Source organism: Thunnus thynnus, chromosome 4 (assembly GCF_963924715.1).
Source record: "Thunnus thynnus chromosome 4, fThuThy2.1, whole genome shotgun sequence".
Lineage (NCBI taxonomy): Eukaryota > Metazoa > Chordata > Actinopteri > Scombriformes > Scombridae > Thunnus > Thunnus thynnus.
This window is the reverse complement of record NC_089520.1, coordinates 14,897,087-14,904,423: the sequence shown is the minus strand read 5'-3', so window position 1 is coordinate 14,904,423 and position 7,337 is coordinate 14,897,087. Positions and strand designations below refer to the sequence as shown.

The 7,337-nt window shown below is 37.6% G+C and overlaps 1 protein-coding gene across 3 annotated transcripts in view; it reads left to right on the top strand.

Moving 5' to 3' along the window:
- Window positions 1–56: 56 nt before the first annotated feature.
- The window catches only part of arhgap9 (Rho GTPase activating protein 9), a 42,249-nt gene continuing 34,968 nt past the window's right edge, over window positions 57–7,337 (top strand). The window contains exon 1 of one of the 3 annotated variants that reach the window (XM_067586865.1): window positions 57–342. The gene's annotated coding sequence lies outside the window, so the exon portion shown is untranslated. The remainder of the gene's footprint in view (window positions 343–7,337) is intronic. The other 2 variants (XM_067586864.1, XM_067586863.1) reach the window with 2 other exon arrangements.

Sequence of the window (7,337 nt, the reverse complement as noted above, 5' to 3'; positions counted from 1 at the left end):
GCACCACAGCGCCGCCTGTTCTGTAATCTGATTGGTTCCGTGTAAAATTATATAGCGCGAGTGTAGCCAATCTTAAACGACAAACTCATGCAGCGCAAGCTATTTTTTATCCGCTTAAAGAGCCAGGAGACGGCATCATGATAGACTGAACTGGGCAACTTAGTGCCCATGTATGACTGTTAATTTGCCAAAGTGCACGCCGGAGTTCATCCCTGTGCTTCCATTACCTAAATTATGTAAAGTTATCAAGATTTTACAAAAGCGCGGTAAACTAAACGAGACGAAACTCCTGCTTTTCTCCACTCCACAAACATTACTGAGCTGTCATCACGTCGCTGCAAGGTGAGTGATGTTCCCTCCAATGCAAAGATGAGATTTCTGCTGAATTGTGTCGACAGATAACTTATTTAATGCAGTGAAATATCACCTCGCTGCAGGAAATACTTTTTGCAATATAAAGCGCTTCAGTCGCTCTCCATCGGTATTTTAATCTGTTGAGGTATTAGTTAAAATATGTAAACTATGAACTATAAAATGTTTTTTTAATAGTTAGTTTAATAGTATTTGGTTGTTTTTTTAAATGAAAATTAGATAGATGCACTGAAATACAATGTTTGTTTTTTGATAAATATACTTTTTAAGTTGTTGGATCATATTGTTTTATGACTCGCCACATCTGGCTACAGGTTAAAAATGTATCTCATTCCCATTTAAGCTAATCTCTCATTCAGAGTAATAACAGTACTACTCTTGTCATGGCTGTAATAATCTTTCTACTTAAGTCACCATTGTGTACATTTGTGGAATTTGTTTATTAACATGTTTTATTTAGAAAGTTTTCATTTTAAGTGGATTTATTAAGTGCATACACTTTTCAATACATAACCAGAATGCTCCCTACTGTCTACCTGCTATCTACATTTTGTGCCAAAAGGTTGCAGGCCAATGCTGCAAACCCATGCAGTAATATTTAGCTACATAATAGGTCCCAGATCCACAAGTAGGTCATACATGTTGCAATTAATAGAATGACAGGCCTACTTTTTTCCAAAACAACTTATTTTTTTCCGAATAATTATGTGAAACCACATATAGCTTGTGCTGTAACAATCGCCTACACTCAGCTGGGGAAATGCAATACCACCACAAACCCACCCAACACTATACTTTAACACTTAAACCTCTTCCTGTGAAAGCCAACTTTCTACGTTTTAAAGTGCCCCTCCCAACACACACACTAGTACTAGACATCTAGTACGGTACCTTTCATATTTTTTTCTATTCTTTAATCCTTCAGATAAGGATGCATTCTCACTACAATGGTGCTGAGTCTATGATCTCGTTTTTGGTCACCTCTATTTCCCTGTCATTAAATGTCATACTGATAAGAATTGGTAATCTCAACACTTTACATATGACAGACTTCTTTTTGTGCGGAAATATTTGCATGCTTCTGCGAGCGAGTTAACCCTCATACGCTTCAAAGAAACTGCAATAGACGGGTTAACCACAGGGTTTGATGGAAACAATTTGTCTGACGCACTGCATTTTTGCTGTTTCATAATCTTTTCTTAAGTCCATGCAAATCAGGAGATTTGCTCCCCTTTTCGCCAGTCTGTGACGACACAGGCTTGAAAGATTATTCTCCAGTTGCAACTTTGCTGATTAAAAGTGCCCTGTACCATGTGCAGTATTAGCAGGAGGGTTACAAGTTGACTGTAATCAGTAGTGTGCTGCACAGACTGCTGTTGTGGATGAAGTGTCGAAGAGAGATTGAGAGTCTGAAGTGTTTTACGTCGTGCTGTGTTACTAGTCAGATTATTACTGCAGCTCTGGGATATTTGAGCAATCTGGAGAATTGTTCTGTGTCTACAATCTGTGGTTTATCTCTCTCTTTTTTTTTCCCTCTGAGAGTGTGAGATGTGTGTCTGCTTGCATGCATGCTATCAGCTGTGGTGCAAAATTGTACAGTAGCAGATCACAAAGTGCAGAAAAACCTCATCTCATTTATCTGCTGTCTGCTATTCAGGCCAAGTGACCAACACAACACAATTGTGTCGCTGCATGCAGTTTTTGAACTCTTGAAGTTGCAAGTTCATTTGGTACAGTACACCTAAGTCTAATACAACAACCTTGCAAGAAATTTTACCTTTATAGAGGCTATAATGTTCAGTTTTTCTAAAACTGTTCTAGAGAGGAGTTGATTCAACTTTTGGTCAATTGACTGTAGTTTGATGCTATTATATTATATCATAGTTATATCAAAGTGGGTAGACATAAGTGTATACTTGGCTCAGTACTTTACTACTACTAATTGGTAGATAAGTAATATTAATGCAGTCAGATGTGGTTGGTGTCCTGACCTCACATAGATGAATGATAGCTGAAACAGGATACTCACTATACTGTATTGCACTGTATGGAAGCAGCCTCTCATGTTACAACTACAGTATAGTAGCTCCACCTACATTCACAGCTGTGCTTTGTTTTAATCCAGATTAATCCTGCATTTAGTTTTAGTATTTATGCAATGATTTTTTTGCTGTCACTGTGTTGTATTATGAATAGGTACAGCACTGTAGACATCACCATGGAAGTTTAGACGGTACGTGTTATTGTCAAAAAAGTCAACACTCCTACACTCAACACACTTTAAATAACAGGCGTAGAGTTTCATATGCTGTCGCCAAATTTAAAATGAAACGATGTTTGCATTTGAGCTGAGAAGATTAGTCAGTCGACAGATACACAATCCGCCATTATTTTGAGTGAGTAATAATTTTTCAAGTGGAAATAGTGAAAAAATACTCTGGTTTCAGCTTCTCAAATGGGAGGAATCGCTGCTTTTCTTTATATGTACGATATATCATTGTAAAGTGAATATCTTTGGGTTCGATAGGACAAAACAAGACAAATAAGACATCATCTTTGGCTCTGGGAGGTTGTGATGGGCATTTTTTCACTATTATTTGATATTTCATAGACTAAATTGTTAATCAGAATCAGATTCATTAACAGTGAAAAAATAATCCAGCAGTTGCAGCCCTGATTTGAATACACATATCAAGTAAATTTAAGGAAAAATGGAAGGAAAGTAATTCTTAGAAAAACAATTGTACCAAATACTTGATTAATAGACCTGAAGGCAGCATAAATAAACACAGTCTAATGTCTGACACATCCTAACCCCTTATTGTTATTTGTGTAATGTTCCTTTATTGAGCAAACGACCCCTTTAACCTTCTGAAGGCAAAGACGCGTCTGCGTGTGTGCCTCTTCCCTGTGAAGCATTTGCCTCGGGAGGTTTAGCTGCTCTTCCTTGTGCCCCGACACTATCAGGCTCACTTCAGCTGCACAGGGCTGAAAGTGGGTCTTTGACTTGCCTGATAGCTTTTGACAGCTCACTCTCATCCCCAGTGGATCAATGGAGCTCAGCGCTCGTCATTGGAAACATCAATGTACCGCACATTCCCACAGGCTCAGCAACAACCCACCAGCCCAGTCAGTGAGAGAAGTTTGATTCTTGTATTACTTAAAAAGATAATTCTTGACTTCTACGTGACATTTTATTTGCTTCAGTTTCAGCTGAGGACAGGTTGTAGGAATAAAGATAAAATGGTGAGAATGGAATACCTTGTGAGGTAGTCTCCAATTTCCTCACAGTGAAGTACAAGAAATAAAAAAACGAACTACGACACGCCTCATGTTGGTCAAAGATCAACCTACACATGAATGATGTGATCACTTTTGTTTTTATCACAACGCATCTTATTCTGTTTGAATTATGCAGACAAAAACCAACCAATGCACTGTTAAACCTATATCTTAGCAACTTTAGTCTTATATTAAATCTTAAAACAGTCTATAAAAAGGGAAAGAATCAATGTGGTTGTGTACAGTTCGACAGTGCAGTTCACCTCTTCTGAGAAGGGCACGAAGGACAAAATCTTGAAATAATTAATCTTTCCTGCATGTGCTGAAACAGTCAGTAATTGATTAGCAGAGTGATAGAAAAATAATTGCCAAAGATGTTGACAATCAATTAACCCTTCATTCATTTTCATTATTCAGGCAAACATTTGTTGGTTCCAGGTTCTAAGATGAGCACATTTGCTGCTTTTTTTGTGTTTTATATCATTGTAAATTGAATATTTTTGGCTTTTTGACTGTTGTTATGAGTAATTTTCTTAATTTTCTGACATTTTGTTGTCAAATGATGAATCAGTTATTTGACAAAATTGATTTATTAATAACAAAAATAATTACTAATTGCAGACCCAGATTATCTTAGAAAGCAAATCATGTCATTTAATATGCTTAAAGATATGATAATACCTCAATACTATTTTAAAAACAAAAACATACAGTGAAAGAGATATTTTATGGTGTATGGCTCATACATGAAAAGCTGCTCACTGAAGCAAGGACCTTTCTCATAAGCTTTTTTCTCAAACTGCATGAAATAAGCTTATTATTCTTTAACTAAAATTACACTGGCTGCATGTTTTTCCATTTTTTTTCCTATAAAATACATGAGCTAATTAAAAATGTGATGCTTGAATTAATTCTTTCAAGAGTTTAAAATGCCCTCGAGCAAACCTGCACTACTTTGCCTAACTGGCGAACATTGGTCTGTCTGGTTGTTGTTTATATTCAAATTTAGGAAATGAGAACTCATATGTTATAAAAAGTACTCTGAAGAAGTTTGCTATGTGTCGATGCAGGCTGCAGGGTTCATTGTAAACACAAGTGTTGCGTCAGCAAACGCTTGAAATGATGGCATCACACATGTGAGATGTTGTTATGTGCAACAAGAAGCACAAAGCTCACATTCTGGAGACGCTCGGAGATGGTAGTCGCTCACAGAGGTTGTTGTCATGATGATAGTAGTAGCCGTGAGCCAATGGCTGCTTTACTGTCATCATCTGCTTTTTGATTGGCTCTCTGACAATTTACACAGCTAATCACTTGCACCCTGTGTGAAAGAATCCAGCCCACCTGTTTAGTCACACGCAGACATGCATTCACACACGTATTCACACAGGCAGCCAGCCGTCACACTGGGAAACGCAGTGTGTGTTTCAGTGTCTCTCTCTGGTCTAATCATCAATAATGCATGGCTTTGGGAGGATGAAAGGCTGTTTTGGCTTGAGGCATGTGTCTCATATGGAGAGAGAGACATCAGCGCTCGTAGTTATAACTACATCCATAGACAAAGTGAACGCTCCTTCACATATCTGTCCTCGGTAGATCTGGTCATTAAGCTGAAAGTGGGCTGATTTAAAGCTAAATGTTATAATTAGTTAATTAATATGAAAGGAAAATATGTTTTTTTTTCTAAAATCAGTTGCTGTGGATCTGAATTGTGTGTCTAAGGATGAAAGGGTGTCCTAAAAGATGTTATTTTGGGCTGTATAAATTAAACTGACTTGACTTTTGGTGTGTTAATTCACATTCACACTAAAGTTGTTGATTGCTAATCACTAGTAAGTACTGTATTAAAAGTAAAATAAAAAAAAAAGTCTCACATCCTTAAAGTGTAAGATTTCACTGTGTGATCACTTTTATCTGTTTAGGTAAAGTCATGTAACGCACAGTGTGGTTTTAGCATTGATTTTAGGAAAATTTCAAGGCGCTTCTGGGCTCATTCCAAGACATACTGCTGTGTTACAACTCCTTGTACCCAATAATGTATGATGTGAATATGTGATGCAATCCTTCATCTCACAGAGCTTATCCAACTACAAGTTGGGACTCCCAACAGCCAGTTGAGCAGAGAAAACACGGGATGCTTGTTTGCATGAGAAACAACAGGGTTCACGCACAGGCGGTATGTCTCGTGTCACTGTGAACAATTCGAATACGAGCATTTGTTCAGGTGTTATCAAATCAGCAGTCCTGTTAAATTTAAACGTCACACTTTTTAACTTATTTTTGTCGTGTCTATCACATGAAGCAACTTGTTCTCGTCTCTCTCTTCCTGTGAAGTCTTTGGTTATAGACAATCATATGTAAATACAATACAGTCTATATACGTGTGTGCGTGTGTGTTTTTGCTGTGTGTGTACGGATGTGGTAGTGCATGCTATAAAACCCTTTGAAGCTCCTCATTCACTCTATACTCTCTTCCCTGTGTCTCATCTCTCTTTGAAGACCATGTAGCCATGATTATTAAAGCCGCCCTCTTCCGACTTCAAACGTATGGAATGAATATGGATATGATATGACACCAAACATCCCACCAACACCTTTCACTCTGCTCCCGTCCTGCCATGTGGTGAAGTCTGATAGGCCCAGGCAGAGATCTTAAACAGTCACCATGGGAGCTAAACTGGTCATTCAGTGGGTTGTCTTTCAGTTCAGGCGTGATTTCAGCCTGATTACATCTATGTGGAGTGGTTATGACAGCCAGGAATGATACAGAGCCAGGGGGGGGACATTGCAACTTCTTCTCACTTTATTCTTAATGTTTATCATATTTTATAATTTAATATGTGTCAATTTGCATTAATCATCTCTCTCAGCCTGCCTTCCAGCCTCAGGGTGTTTTTAAAGGAGTCATGATAACATTATCCTCACATTTTCTCAGCCCATAAACTACATACTGTTTATATTCTACAATACTGATTTTTCCAAAGCATACCGTTAGAGCTGCAACACTATGTCAATTAATCAATTAGTCGATGGACAGAAAATTAGTTGGCAACTGTTTTCTTAATTGAATTATCGATTTAGTAATCTGCAAATATGCCAAAAATGTGCAGGTTTTATATTCTCAGATCATCATCATTTAATGCTTTTCTTTGTCATACATGATAGTAAACTGAGTATCTTTGGGTTTTGCATTGTTATTCGGACAAAATAAAATATTTAAAGATGCAACCATTGACAGTAATCGATAATGAAAATAATCATTAGTTGCAGCCCTACATACCACATTTTTCTATTCTCTCTCAGATATCTGCGTGTCCTTGAACACATCAACAAAGAAAGTCCTCTTCAACTGTGGCGTGGTGTGATGATAACAGTATTTTGACAACAAAATTTAAGCTTGTAACTAGAGATGCATCGATCCGATACACCTGATACTGATGCAGACGTTTTTAAGTAGCTCAGACTCACTATTTAGTGCCGCAGCTCATAATATTACCTTGTTTACCACTATATGCTCAGGTATCAAATCGGTATCGGCTGATACCCAGAGTTTGGGTATCTACATTGGTACCAGGAGAGAGAAGATCAGACTGACGGATCCCTACATTCAACCAACCAAATATTCATCGTAATCGATGATCAACCTTAAATAAGCTTCGAGTTGATTTTCATACCACTGTGGA